This window comes from Cheilinus undulatus, linkage group 15 (assembly GCF_018320785.1).
Source record: "Cheilinus undulatus linkage group 15, ASM1832078v1, whole genome shotgun sequence".
Lineage (NCBI taxonomy): Eukaryota > Metazoa > Chordata > Actinopteri > Labriformes > Labridae > Cheilinus > Cheilinus undulatus.
This window is the reverse complement of record NC_054879.1, coordinates 34,853,487-34,869,582: the sequence shown is the minus strand read 5'-3', so window position 1 is coordinate 34,869,582 and position 16,096 is coordinate 34,853,487.

Here is a 16,096-nt window from a genome sequence, read left to right as displayed (position 1 = left end):
CTCAAAATCAATGAAACAGATGCCTCTTTTAAATCAATGATAACAAAAATAGAAGCGTTTTGCCCAAAACAAAGGGTTGCCCCATTATTTTCAATGTTCAAGCCTAGATCTGCAACAGCCAGACACTCTGCATCGCGACACTTTACACAATGTTCGATTTTCAGCAGAAGACATGTCTGAGCGCTGAGTCTGTGATTAGGCTTACACATCAGGACACTGCAATTTTGCTCCATTCTTTGCAAACCTGCTCAAGCTCTCCAGGTTAAACAGGGATCAGGCATGAACAGTCAAAAAAGCCAAATTATATTGATCATGATTGATTTATAAACTCAATTAAAGGGTAAAACATCCAAGGGGGTGAATACTTTTTATAGGCACTGTAATTTATTATTGATTACTGAAACAACTAACTTGTATTGATTCAAAATAGATGTGTTGTATATTGAAAGTTTGGACAATCTCCACACAGGTTCCCCTCCTTTTTCAATAACCCTGCCACTGTCTACTCCTCTTCCACTCAAACTCACATGAGGAGCTCCTGTCAGCCCACCGAGACCCGCTCACTCCAGCACATCAAAACTCCCCGTGCGCCGTCTGCTTCATCACAGCTCCTCCCCAGCTCGCTCTCAGCTCCCCGTCACGTTCTGCAGCTTTGAACTTGAATTTAGCTCACCTCCAGTCTCTTCCACACAGCCCCCCTTTTTTCCATTTCCCCATCCCTGCTCTCCTCCCAATCTTCACCCCTCCCTTCCTCCTCCTCCTCCTCCTCCTTCCCTCCAGCGCCACTCGGGGCTACATGATAACACACTTTGGAGGGAACCGCTTTTCCCCAGAGCAGCCCAAACTGTGAGCATATTCACTCCATCATAACAGCGCTGTAGCAAAACTGCTGTCACGCCGAGTTTGCCATGCTAATGTGGCTCTGGGCACAGCTTTCCTGCCCTTAAAGAACTGCGATGGTGGTATGTGGAGTATAGAGGTTGCTGGGGGAAATGGGGTTAAATTGCACAATGGATCGCTTCTGGGGCAACACGCCGAACATATAAAAAACTTCAAATCAAGGAGGCATTCCCTCCTATAGCTAAGAGTCATTCCCAGCATGAAAAACACTGTGGATGCATGGAAAAAAGTGAATACCCTCAAGCTAGCTCCTCCCACTCTCTCTCCTCTAGCTACTCTGTAAGCGGGGCGAGAGAAGAGGCTTCAAAGGGCTCGATTGACACCTGGCAAAGCTTTGAACTCCGTCCTCGGACTCTCACACTCAAAGACAGACACTGCCTTTCATCAGACACTTAGAAACATCATGCATCTGGACAGGTAAACTCTGGTAACGTTTAAACATACCTTCATTCTTCTCCTCACAAACATGTACACACTGAAACGCACACAAAAGCTTCTCTGTGCTGCAGACACAGTAAGGGTATGAAGGATCTAACATTATTTTAAATGAGTCAAAACTTCTGGAGGCATGTTGTTGGCCAAATTATTGTGAAACAAGACAAACAACCGGCCAATAGGATTAGTACATTTTTCAAGTTAGAAGCTCCCTTTTATTCAAATTACACTCAAATCTGATGCCTTCTGTGTCTGTTGGCTATATCCTTTGATGTATCCTGAATTTTAGACCCTGTTTATACTGCGCAATAACAGCATTACATCTATTAAGGGCATTTAGCTACTAGAGGTAGCTAAATGCTTTGTTACCTTACTTAAGTAGATATTTTGGGTATCTATACTTTACTGGAGTAATTATTTTTCAGCCAACCTTTTTGTTCTATTCCTTACATTTTCACGCAATAATCTGTACTTTCTACTCCTTACATTTTAAAAATAGCCTTGTTACTCCTATTTCATTTCAGCTTGTTTTCATTATGACTTGTCAGCATTCAAAAAAACACAAAAAACAAACACAAAAATCTATCCAGATAAATCGCGCCATCCGGACAGAGTGAATTTGATTGTGGTTGGATGAGAAGTATAAACATAATACCACTCTGACACCCTATTGGTTTGTACGTGATCCATGGCATCTGCGCACATGAAAACAAATCACGTCACACTCCAGCAAGGAAATAGCAGACGTATGTAGCCTAGAACAAAGATGTCTGTGGCAGAGACTCAAGAGAACTTGAGTGAAATGTCCCAACCAAGCACCAGCAAGGAGGTGGGTAGCCAGGAAGACCGATACTTACAGGCAACTAGTCATCATATCTTCCACTCCTTAAAACACGTTAATGCTCAGTAGTACACATATATGGTTCTTGAATGTATTTGCATTGTACTCAAATACGTTCATTTTCAATGGGCATAAATGCGGCTGAAACCAGTGCATCCCAAATTTTCCAACATTAAGATTTTAATATAACATTACAGTCATTATGGCCATTAGAAAAATATTTTTTGGGGGAGTTGGGGTAGCACACTATAGGGCCCTGTGGTGCGGCCTAAGCTTTTGTCCTTAATGGCATTTTTCCCCCTCTTACATTACTTTTACTTTTATACTTTAAGTAGTTTTGAAACCAGTACTTTTACTTGAGTAAAAGGCTTGAGTTGATACTTCAACTTCAACAGAAGTCTTTTTAAACCCGATACTTCTACTTGAGTAATGAATGTGAATACTTTTGACACCTCTGCTAGCTACTAAGTGTCACACTGACCTAGTCTGGGATGCCTTTATCCAGATTGGACTGGTTGTGTAGAAGCAACAAATGCTGGCACAAATTAAGTCTCATTTTCATTTATACATGCAACTTTTGTCCATCCGTAAATTTGTGGATAATTCCTCCTAGTGTCCAACAAAGTGCACGTCTATACAGAGGGATAGAAACCTAATAGAATCAACCTGCATCCATAGAGGAGAGGCTAGTTTTGCCAGTTTTTCATCATGAAGCAGCTTGTAATATGTGTTCAGAGGATTAAGAATTCTTTAAAACAAGCTAAACACTTGATTTTTTATGATTTTATAAACCTGACAGCTAAACCATCTAGGATTGATTGAGACAGCCTGCCTCTATATCTTCCTCCCCTGCATGTGTGAATCCACTCAGTACACATGCTAGTCTCCCACCCACATGGAGAGACATGCCGAATCAGGCCATGTCCAAACACTGACTTCATCTATTGAGTTTAGAAATTGACTCAAGTGTAAAAACCATGTAAAAAATCTGGGCTACTCAAAAGCCTGTTGTCACACTACAATCATTTTGCCACAGTGGTTATGTTCTGATCATTTAGTTTCAATCATTTCATTATGATCGTTTCTTAACGATCATTTTGTCACAGTAGTTTCATTGCAATATTTCCATCATTTCATTACAATCATTTAAATGCAATCACTTTGTAACTATTACTTTGTGACAATCTTTCGGGACAGTCATTTTGTAATGATAACTTTGTAACAATCGTTTCGCAACAATCATTTTGTTACAATCACCTTGTAACAATTCTTTTGTTATATCACTTCGTTACAATCATTTTGTTGCAATCATTTCATAACTATCACTTCTTAACAATCTTTCGTGACAATCATTTTGTAACGATAACTTTTTAACAATCATTTCATTACATAACTTTGTGACAATCATTTTGTGACATTCACTTTGTAACTATCACTTCATGTCAATCATTTCCTGATAATCACATAATAACCATCATTTTGTTACAATCATTTTAATGACAAAAATTTCGAAACAATCTTTCCGTTACAATCACTTTGTAATAATCATTTTGTTATAATCATTTTGTTGCAATCACTTTGTAATTATCATTTCTTAACAATCATAACAGTAATTCTGTCACAGTCACTTTGTAACAATAATTTTGTTACATCACTTTATAACAATCATTTGATTTCAATCGTTTCGTAACAATCACTCCATTATGATTGTTTTGTTCCGATCATTTTTTTCACAATCGTTTCGTAACAGTCACTTCATAACAATCCTCTCTTCATTAACATTTTGTTACTGTCCCCTGGTTTTCATTATGTTACAATAATTTTGCAACAATCATTTAGTTTCATTCACTTATTACAATCATTTCATCACAAACATTTTGTAACAATCACTTCGTTATGATCGTTTTGTAACAATCATTTAATTACAATCACTACATTATCATGTTTTTGTTAAAATCATTTCATCCCAATTGTTTTATTACAATCTTTTCAGTACAATTTTCCATTACTATCGTTTTGTTACAACTTTTTGTCACAACTTTTTTATCACAACCATTCTGTGACAATCGTTCCATTACAATTATTTTGTTATTATCCTTCCTTACGATTGTGTTGCGACTATTGTTTTGTTTCATTACGATCATTTTTTTTTTTGGGGTCATTTTGTACAATCATTTCATCATTTCATTGCAATAGTTTCATTCTGATTGTTAAAAAAAAAGCATTTAAAAAAAAGCAAGAAAGAGAATAAGCATCAAGTTTCAGAAAAATCTCTGTCATGTGGACAACATTAATGAAATCTCCTCGGAAAAAAAAATGCTATCAGAATCAAAATGTCTCAGAAAGAAGACATCAGACTCAGACCAAAAAGGTCTCAGGAAATCTGGTTATTTTTGGGAAAACAAATTGCACAAAGTTCAGCAATTGCTGGTTGTGAAACTGATCTACAAGATTAAAAAAGAGGAAAGATTATCCAGAATTTTACTTAGAATAGCTTTCTTAATAAAGATATAATAACGTCCAAGACCAAATGCACTTAAAGCAGTCCAGCTGACTTAGCAGAATGTAGAGTATAATGGTAAGAAATCCACAGTTTGTGATAAATCTCAGCACTCCCTCATACACAAGGTCTAACATATGAAGACCCTTAGCAGAGACATTCATACAAAACATGACCATAACCAAGGGTAAGTAAAAAAAATGTGGACTCTACTTTTCTCTTTTTCACATAGAAGGAGAAACAGGACCTAATTCTGTAAAAAGTAAAAAGTATTTAACAGAAGTTACCTGCTCAATTTCTGACCTTATCTAGTACAGTCAATGTTATTTTTGCTGCTCTAAGAACAGTTTAGTTCATCTGTATTTAGAACAAGTTGCAGCTACTGTGCAATTCAGAGGATGGTTTGGGTCCGGCTGCACAGATATGATGATTTTTGAAGAGATGGGAGACATTTAGGGTTGAATTTATGACTCTACTTTCAGATGAGTACCTGCACTCAAACACACTTGTGTTCCCATTTTCCATGGACCAAGCTTGAGTACACAGGAATCATCACAATGCCTGAGTCTGGTACATTTGTTCTCACACTGGTCAGACGAACCAAACCACCACCTCTCCAAAACTTTGGGTACAAATCTATTGATCCGCTATCCACTTTGGCTAATGCCCTTCTCCTCTTACGTGTGTTTTTTGGTCCCATCTTGCTTCAGTGTGGGTGCTTGCATTACTTTTCCTCCCAGCAGTTCTCTCCTTTAGTGAGGTTAACTCAGACATCAAACTCATTAGTCAGTCTTTCCATCTTTCTGAAGCCACACCCAGACCAATCACACAGGCCTACTTTCTGTCATTTTAATCAGGAGATACTAATAGAAGGCTTTAAAACATAATTAAATGGTGACCCCATTTGACATAATTTGCACAGCAAACCCTGGTGTGACATCATAATTTTGAGGTGGTGGTCTTACAATAAGCACTGCAAGAATATCTCCCCCATGGATCTTAAACATGTTTGCTGGTAAGAAAAAAACAAGATGATCTGAGCAGGATTTCAGATCGAGTTGAAGAAGTTATTGGCAGTGACACGTGTCACTGCGCTGACAAACCAGTTTTAGAGTTTGACAGTAACAAGATGATTGGTTCAGAGAGATGGAGGGAGAATCTGATTAGTAACGTTGAGAAAATAAAAAATCTGAAACCAGCAGATGATTTGGATGCAGAAATTGAAAATAGAAATCAATTAAATAAATCAATGTGATGAGCACTATTTTAAAATTTTCACAACTAAAAAAAAAAGATCACCCTTAAGAGAGTTAGCATACTTCCTCTGCATCACTAGCATGGTGTGACGTGGGAGGATGAGTGGCTCACCCTCTCATTAATTTCATTTGCACAACACTTCTGCATCAACACTCAGCTACTGAACTATGCAGGTGCTATAATGCAAAGTCATAACCCTCTCCAAGTTATTCAGATTTAACCCTGATCTGCTCAGGCTGAATTGTAGATCTATATATGATGCAGTGAAGACTGTGGTTCTTATTTATGATAGGATTCAAAAACAGTCATCTAAATCAGGAGACACACAGAAAAGATTAAATGTTCACTCCCTAACTGAGTCAAGTTAGGCCTGCAGGTCTTTAGATGTTGTTCTTCATTCTTTTTTGACCTCCTTGATAACGCGCCGATACATTCTTGGAGTAATCTTGATAGGCCAGCCACTCCTGGGAAGGTTCACCACTGTTCCAAGTATTCTCCATTTGTGGGTAGTGGCTCTTACTGTGGTCCGCTGGAGTCCCAAAGCCTTAGAAATCGCTTTGTAACCCATCAGTTCTGCAAAGGTTTTTTGTTTGTCTTATTTTTATTTAACAAAACAGCCAAATAATATTGATCATGATAGATTTGTAAAATCAATACAAAAGTAAAACATCCAAAGGGGTGACTACTTTTTACAGGCATTGTACACAGAAGGCCCAGGGCTGTCAGTGGCTCAAGATTTTATCCAAATGTTGAGACAATCTGAAGGCATGGTTTTGTGGATAAAACTGTGCTCTGTCAACATGAGAGCAGAGCTTCTCTCAGAGTAAATGTGCAGAAAGATTCTCTCCACATTCACACATAAAACAGGAGCAAACTCCATGGAGCGAGACAACTTTTTGGACTGTATTTAAGCTTGATTATTATTGACACTTTGTGTTTAGGACCTTAAAACTGAGCAGATGCAAGAAGCAAATGATGCACAATTTTTATTGGTGGCCATAATCCATTCTTATTTAATCAGGCCATTGTTACATCCTGCAATCTGGACCGACCTGGTCCATATGTTGCCTGTTGCTCACTCCTCTCCATGTCTGTATTTTGACATGTTGAGGTCCTAACATCCCATGCACCTTCTGTGTGATGGCGTGATGTACAAGCAAAAATCACCAGAAGCAGGTCAGGAGTGAAATCCGCCATCAGGTTGTTGGTGTGATGGAAAATAGATGATAGTTAATTCATGCCGCTGATGAATTACTTATTGGCTCCAGCGTTGGAGGCCAGGCTTAAAGGCACGGGGCATATGGGGAATGAGGAGGGGCGCAGATGCTCCTCGGGGCCAGAGGGCTGATAGGCAAACTTAAAGAGGGACAAAGAGAGGGGAGAGCAGACACTGGGGCAAGCATGAGAGGGGAAGATAGAATATGAGGGACAGAAAGAAACATGGAGGCATGCCGGCCCTGCCTCCAAAGCCAACCCTGGTCCCACTAAGCAGAACTAACCCCCTAACTCGGCCCCCGAATACAGCATCCGAAGTGCCAGATCCCCACAGGGGCCATAAGAGACACAACTTTAAGGAGTCTGCCTCTGAGCATGAGGTCCTGTCCTACTCTGACCTCAAACAAAGTAAACAGCTTAAAGAGGAACTTCTGCTGCCGAGGGAATGACAAGCCTGACCTACTGCTGTCAACGAACAAAACTTGAAAACATAAAAGGAAAAGCAGACGGTTACATTTAACTTCTCTAAAATCCCCTTACAGCAGGTCTCTCCAACATACTTTTAAAGGGTAGATTTATCAGGACAGCACAAAAGAGCAAGGCCGCCCACAAGGAGGTATAAAGGGGAGAGCTTTCTGGGGCACGGCTACATGGGGGGCACATGGGGATCAGCAAAGTCATGATCCATTTTAAAGTTGATCTGTGATAACCATGTTTCATATTTATTTTGTGCCATGATGCACATAAAAAATATGAAAATCTGAACATAAAGTAAAAAGAAATGGAACGACTTCAAAGTAAAATAACTAAATAGATGCAAAAATGTGTGAAAGTGGCATGGAATGAATTCATTGCGTCAAAAATTTGCAAGAAAATGTGGGGGAAAGAGGTTGAAAGAGGCCCAAATAGAATACAAGGGGCAAAAAGTTGGGTAAAAAATTTCAAAAAAGGGGCAAAATGGACGGAAAAGGGTGAAATGCAGTTAAAAAGTGGCAAAATGTGTGTGTGTGTGGGGGGGGGGGCAGCATAAGTGGGATGGAAGTAGCAAAATGGGTTACAGAAGTTTTAAAAAATGGGTGGGAAAATGGTGAAAAGCTGTTAAAAATTGCAAATGAGTTTAAAGTGGTAAAATTGGTGAAAAAGTGGAAAAATAAGGTTGCGAGAGGCAAAAATGGGATAGAAGATGTAAAAATCGGTGATACGTGGCATAAATGGCTACAAGTGTCAAAAATTAGCAGAATAAAGGGGGAAAATGGGTGGAAAAGGCTAAAAAGCAGTTAAAAGTGGTGGGAGGGTGAAAGAAGCTTAAGTGGAATCAAAGTGGCAGTTACAACATGTCAAAGATGAGTGAAAAGGTGAAAGGCAGCTAAAAAGTAGCAAAAATGTCTGTTTAAAGTAACAAAATTAGTGGAAAAAAATGAAAAACAGTTCAAAGGTGACAAGATGGGTATGACTTTGCATTATGGAAATGTGGCAAAAATTGGGTTGAAATTAAAAAAGTTGCAATAATGGCCTTATAAAGAAGTAGAAAGGGGTTAAATAGTGGCAAAAATGGGTTGCAAATGGTAAAAAAAATGGCAAAATGCGGCAAAAATGGGTTATGGGGGCACAATGGTCAGATAAAGTTGTAGTAAGGGGCTAAAAAATGTGAGAAAACTTGAAAATTGTGGAAAAAAAGTAGCAAAAATCTGCAAAACCAGTGGTGAAAAGGGCTTAACATTTGGCTAAAAAGTGGCAAGAATAAATCATTTCAACATCAGAAACCAATAACAGCTTGACATACTTTCCAGCAACAAAATGAAGCAACTGTTAGCCAGAATGCTAGCTCCAGTGTATTGACACCATCAATGAATCACAACTGAGGAGGGCCCATTCTCTGGGTTTTTCAGGGCCCAACCAATTTTGTGGGCAGGCTTGCAAAGGAGCGATCGATTTTTATTTCCTCTAAGCCCCATAGAATCAGGAATTTAAATATGTTCATAAAACACCTTCTCAATCTCAAGAAAGAAATAAAGTGTTGTTTAAATGGACATAACTTAGCATTATTACTTCATCTTTGTTCAGTTTGACACTTAGAAAGCCCATTAAGTTCTAACATTTAGAGGAACCTAATATTTCTGTTTTCTGTAATCAAAAGGCCATTTAGGGATTGTTGAGGGGCCTGGATTGGCCCACAAGCCACCAGCTGAGTAGGTCTGCTTTAAAGTATCAGTGCTCAAACTCACACATGTAGCAGAAATGCATAGATGCTCACACTAATGTACACATTCTGCAGAGCTGCCCCTCATGCATTAAGGGAGTCTCAGCTCCATCTACTGGTGGCTCCCTGAATAAGCCTCTCCATTGTTGCTGAGGGGGAAAAATAAACACCAACTCAGTCCCCTAAAATCATTTTCTCCACCGTCTTTGCCAAGCCTCCCTCTCTCCATTTGCACCTCCTTCAAGCCAAGAAACTAATCTGACATGATTAGTTACAGTTTGCCAGAGCTGCAGCGAGCTATCTTTTATCATCCATAAAGAGCTTCTCTTATACCACACCAGGAGGAAGGCAGTTTTCAAATTAGATTTGATGCAACATTCGATACTAGGCATTTCACATGGTGGCTGTTTGTAGAAGATGATTGAACCAAACAAAAAAACCCCACAAAAGAAATCAGACTTTGGAGAAAAACAGGAGAAGAGTTAAAGCTGCAATAAAAGAATAACAGTGGGCAGTCATAACAAGTTTAAAACTAACTTTAAAGTGGATGGGTGGATGGATGGATGGATGCATGGATGGAAAAATAGTGATTTTGTTGAGTTGTGTATTGAACTGTCCCTATCATTTCCAACAGCATTCAAACTAAAGGATTTCTGTTTGATTTTCCAGTATTCAGTGTTTCATTTGGGCCTGTCTTTTAGGTGAACAAGAGGGAGACCAGATAAAACATTACCGAGCGAGGCAGTTGTTTCATTTATTCACACTACCTCATGAGATTATAATGACATAACCAGTAAAAATCTGACTGAATGTCATGTAAATACATTTTTTATACCTAACCTTTTCTGTGATCATAATTCTTGCATGGATGATGTCACTTAGATTTTCATGAGTAATGAAGGCAGTTAAACATTAAGGATAAGTCTCCAGTGATACTGCTCTACTTCAAATCATATGCAGATGACGCCTGATGCTATTCTTCAGACTGAGAGACCACTAGTGGCAGAAATTACATGCCATGCATTAAAATGTGCAAGCGAGTATTTTTGGAAATGCACCTTTATATCCTGATTGCTTATTTACAAGTTTTTGAAAAAAAGGATCCATTGGGTCACACAACTCAGTACTATATACTTCAAACATTCCTTTCTAATAAACAATTGATAAATGGATTGTACTATTATGAACCTAATGTATCTGACATCACAATGTCTGCCTCAGCTCTGACAGCAACAAGGACAAACTCACCATAGAAAGATCTTAATGTCAGTATTAGATACCTGCAAACCATTAATGAAGCATAAATCAGCTTAGTCTGTTTTATTAGGCTACTTTGTTGCTGATTTCTGACATTTCTGATATTGTTTAACCTTTTTATTTCATGAAGAATGGTACAGTTTGGACATCATGCAGTATAAAATCTGACAAATCAGAGATAGGGCAAACCAAGTATGTTTAAAAAGAGTTTCATGTACTAATCGTTGGGGGGTTTTCAGGAACACATTCACAACCGTGGAAAGGGAATTCCATTTTTGCATCCCCACCCCCAAGTTGAGAACCACAGGCCTAAACTGTATGAATATAAGAACATAACAACCCAGACTAACAGTATACAAAAGAGATGGTCAGAGCCCAGCAGCTGGCCGAGTATGCCATCCTGGGTCTAACAAGAGCTAACATAGCAGTGGCCCACCAAGTGGTCCCATCCCTACAATCCAAGGCCCAGCACATGGATTAACACGCCATCCCAGTTCCAACAGGCACTGGCACAGCAGCAGCACACCCAGCAGTTCTGCACCCACAGCTGAGGGCCCAGGAGCTGGATGAACATGCCATCCTGGGTCTAACAAGTGCCAGCAGAGCATCTGCCCCCCAGCAGTCTCTTGCCTATGGCCCAAGGCCCAGCAGCGGGACGAACACACCATCCTAGTTCTGACAGGCCCTAACTCAGTAGTGGGCTACCCAATGGTTCTGTGTCTACAGCCAAGGGCCCAGCAGCTGGACGGACATGCTAATTTGGGCCCCTCCTGAGCCAGCACAGCAGTGGTCCAACTAGCTGGTCTGCACCCACAGCCCAAAGCCCAGCAGCTGGATGAGCACGCCATCCCGGTTCTGACAGTTGCTAACTTGGCCAACCAGCGGTTGCGCTGCCACAACCCAGGACCCAGCAGCTGGATGGTCACACTAACCTGGGACCCACCAGTGCCAGCACAGCAGAGGTCCAACCAGCATTTCCACCTTTGGCCCAAGCCCCAGCAACTGAATCTACTGATTCAACACAGATTCACTCAGTGGTAGCAGAAACTGCATTAGCTAATACTCTTAATGATGAGTTTGAAGCTCCTTGTAGTTTCCAGTTTTTAAAAAACACCAGCCATTAAAATTTTGTCAAACTTTAAACCACGTGAGATTTATCTGGGACACATCATAACAAAAGGGGGGAGGTGTCTCTGCCTCAGGTGAAGGAGTTCAAGTATCTTTGGGTCTTGTTCACGAGTGAGGGTATAAAGGAGCACAAGATTGACAGGCAGATCAGTGCAGCGTCAGCAGTTTTACAGCCGTTGTGCCGGACCATTGTGGTGAAGAGGAAGCTGAGCTGGAAGCCAAAGCTTTCAATTTATCAGTCAATCTTCCTCCCAACTCTCATTTATGGTAATGAACTCGGGGTAACAACCGAAAGAATGAGATCACAGATACAAGCAACCGAAATGAGTTTCCTCCCCACGGTGGCTGGGCTCCACCTTAGAGATAGGATGAGGGGTTCAGACATCCGGAGGGAACTAAGAGTAGAGTCGCTGCTCCTTCGCATCGAAAGGAGCCAGTAGATGTGGTTTGGGCACCTTATCAGGATGCCTCCTGGACGCCTCCTGTGGGGGATTTCCAGGCATGTCCAGCTGGGAGGAGACCTCGGGGAAGACCCAGAATGCGCTAGAGGGATTATATATCCTGCCTGGTCTGGGAATGCCTCGGAACCCCCCAGGACGAGTTCGATAGTGTCACTGGGGAGAGGGATGTTCGGTTTGGATGGATGGACGGATGGATGGATGGATGGATGGATGGATGAATGGATGGATGAATGGATGGATGGATGGATGGATGGATGGATGGATGGATGGATGGATGGATGGATGGATGGATGGTAAAAAAGGAGGAATATTGTGTGGTCATTTAAATGCAAGGACTCCTACAAGGGAACAACTGGAGCACCTAATGATTAACTCCAACATAGATTTAAGATGTTTAAATAAATAAGAATAAAATAAATGAATAAAATAAAACTTTATTAACTGCATAACACAGTGCTCCACTTAAACAACACCTTGTTCCTGTTTTGTTTCCTATTTTTCTATCTATTGTGTAGAGATGAACAAGGAACAAGGAAAAGGAGACAAGGCACCAGGAGTATCGGACGAGAAGATTTCCTTGATTTTATGTGTTTGTTTGTTTTTTGTTCCATTCAACAGAGCTGGTTAGCTTGTTTTACACAGTGGTGATAGCTGTGCATTAATGGTATCTATATCTATGACTGGTATGATGTGCTCTGACTTGTGTCAAAATGATATGGCTCCAGATATAACAGGCTTGTCAAAACAAAGCACAACACTTCAGTTTCTCCACAAATGTATTTTTTATAGCACTGTTTCTAGTTGGATTCTTCTGGCGGTGAGCTTTTTCCTATTCTTATCATCACCACCAGTAGAGGAGTAGAATAAGGAAAAGCTTTTGTACTGCTGCTTTTAAAATGCTCCTTCCTACAGCAGGAACAGAGGGGCCGTTTCTTGGTCTTATGTTTTTAGCTGACTTGGAGGAAAATTGTGACACTTAACATCTCAATGCACAGCTTTCAGATAACATTCCCAGAATATTTACGCAGGTAGATAAGAGTCTCTCTGAATCAGCATATGGCAGTTATGAGTCTGTATATGTTCCCCCATCATCCAACAATTACACACAAATACATCACGTTGTTATCAATGGACACAGCTGCTCATGAAGTGATTGTAAAATGGAAATAAGCTGCGAGGACCTGCAAGAACAGTGACAAGACAAATCTTCCTCTGCAGAACATCTCTTTAAGAACCACACCGTGGTCCCTGGCAGGCGCTATCTGCACCTGGATCAGAAAATGAATTGCTTCCGTACGTATAAAGGATTCCCTCCTCTCTGGTGCCGTCCTTCACGCTGCATTATTCGACAAAGCAACATAGCGGCCCTCCCTATCCCACACGACAGAACTACAACACAACAAGTTTGATAATTACATGCTTTTTCAGGGAGGGAAAAGGAGTCGGGTAGTTTGAGTGCACTCAATATGAGAGGCAGTACTTTTTCTTTTTCTGACGAGGGGAACATGATGTACTGATGGAGCTGGGATTTGCTTGATAACATCACACAAACACGTGGAAACACAAGCTCTAATAGCTTCTCTAAGGATGTAAATTTGCTCCGTGCAAATCCCAAGTTGTCTACACCTAAGACAGTCTTATTAATGCTCAGCTTGCAATAACAGTGCATGTTTGTTACAATCGGGGACAGAACAGAAAAGAGCGCGTATGTAAAGTAAGAGCAAAAATAACACTGAAAAAATGAGGAGTGAAAGAGGGAGATGTTGTTCAATGTTACTAATCTCTTTGATATCCACACTGTGACGTTCTGTACCAGGCAGCGAAACACCCAAATTATTCTTTTCGTCTTTTATTCATGACCTGCGGGACATCCTGACTTGCCCTCTTACTGCTTTGCTCCGAGTCAAACTCAATCTCCCTCCTCTCTCTCCCTCCCTCCCTCACTCTCTCTCTTTCACATTCCCTTCATTCTCTCATTCCCCATCTTATCATCCCCATGTGTGATAACTCACTAAGCTCATGTATTCATGACTGATTACTTATTTACATAAAGTATGTGGTGCAGTACAGGGGGGTTGGGCTGTCCTTAGAGATTCAGCATGTGTGTTTTTTCACCATTCTGATCATATTATGCATTGATGAGAGCAGTGTCCATTTGAGATTAATTATGCAGACATTTTTATTTCATGAGTTGTAAAAGGGTAGCTGCCATAGTATTATATAAGAGCAATATGTTTAAATGCATTTACTATGTTCTGTTCAATTATAAAGTTAAGGATTAAACATTCACTTTTTAATGTTTCTTGTGTGAGATTAATTACTTCGACGACAGTAAGATGTAATTTTAAACCACATTTTGTCAAATCATCATTATTTAAAACTAATTAACAAAAAATGAAGTTAAAATTTAAGTATTTTAAATCATTCTCTTTTTTGTGCTCATTTTCTTGTCCTCACAGTAGCTCTAACCAAATCTTATTCCTTTCATCGTTTTTGTTTTTTGTGTTATCACAGATTTGGCAGAGCCCCAGAGACAAACCCAGAGAATGGGCCCTTCAGTTGTGATTAATTGATAATATTAACTCATGAGTGTTGGAATTATTTATTTGTGCCAATTTTTATAGCTTTTCCCATCTAATTTTTGACACTGTTATTTTCCACTTTTTATTAAATTTGTCGGAATTTGTGCCAATTTCCTGCCAAATTCCAACCCTTTTCCATCACTTTTTCCCCACATTTATTGCCTACTTTAGTCCTACCTCACCACCTTTTCTGCCCATTTCAACCATCTATAAGCAATTTTGTCTATTTTTAACCCTTCTGGCAATTTTTGCCACTTCTTAACCAATTCTTGGTCTATTATTGCCTCTGTTGACTTATTGTGGCCACTGTTTTCAAATTTTAGCACTTTCATAGCCCATTTTTGCCAACTTGAACCACATTCCAATATATGTTATGCCCTTTTTTGTTTCTTTGAACCCTTTTCTGCCAAACAATACTGATTTCTTTCACCACCTTTCATCCCTTTTTGCCACTTTCAAACAATTTCTACCACTTTTTTTTTGTTTTTTTTTTTGCACATTTTACCACTTATAAACCAATTTTGCCACTTTCTGACAATTGCTGCCTTGGTTGACCCATTATTGCGACCCTTTTCACTACTTTTTCCCACCCATTTCTACCACTGTAAACCCCTTTTACCAGTTTTTATGCCTGGTTTTGCCACTTTAGTCTAATTTCTGACACTATTTAACCATTCCAGCCATTTTCAGCCCCATTTCACCTCCTGACATTTTCTTCCAATTTTAAGCCATTTTTTGTTACTTCAAATCCCTTTCCACCACCTTTCTGCCTGTTTATGCTAAATCTAAATCTCGCCTTTCCACAAAGGTTCATATTGGCACTATGAACCCTTTTGTCATCACTTTTTACACCTATTTTTGTCAATGTTAACCACATTTCACTATTTGTTATGCCCTTTTTTTGCTACTTTCAACCCATTTCTAACTCTTCAAACCCATTTCTGCCACTGTTAACCCCTTTTATCACTTTTTATGCCAGATTTTGCCACTTTACTTCTGTCTTTTGCCACTTTTGTCAAATTTCTGACACCATTTATCCATTCTTGCAGTTCTGTATCCCAACAGGGAGTAAATTATCCTTTGTTTACGACAAAAATGAAAGAAAAACTGTTTAAAATTCAGAATTGAGGATTTTTTTAGATTGTGATAAACTAAAGAATTTTGTGATGAATCACAATCATTCATCTATCAGCCCTATCTTTTCATGAAACTTTCCTTGTAATTCCAACGTTATATGAATTTTAAAAAAAAATCAAATGAGGCTTTCCCATAGAGAGTCACCATAATCTTAAAAATGATCAAGCACTTTGGCTCAAAAAC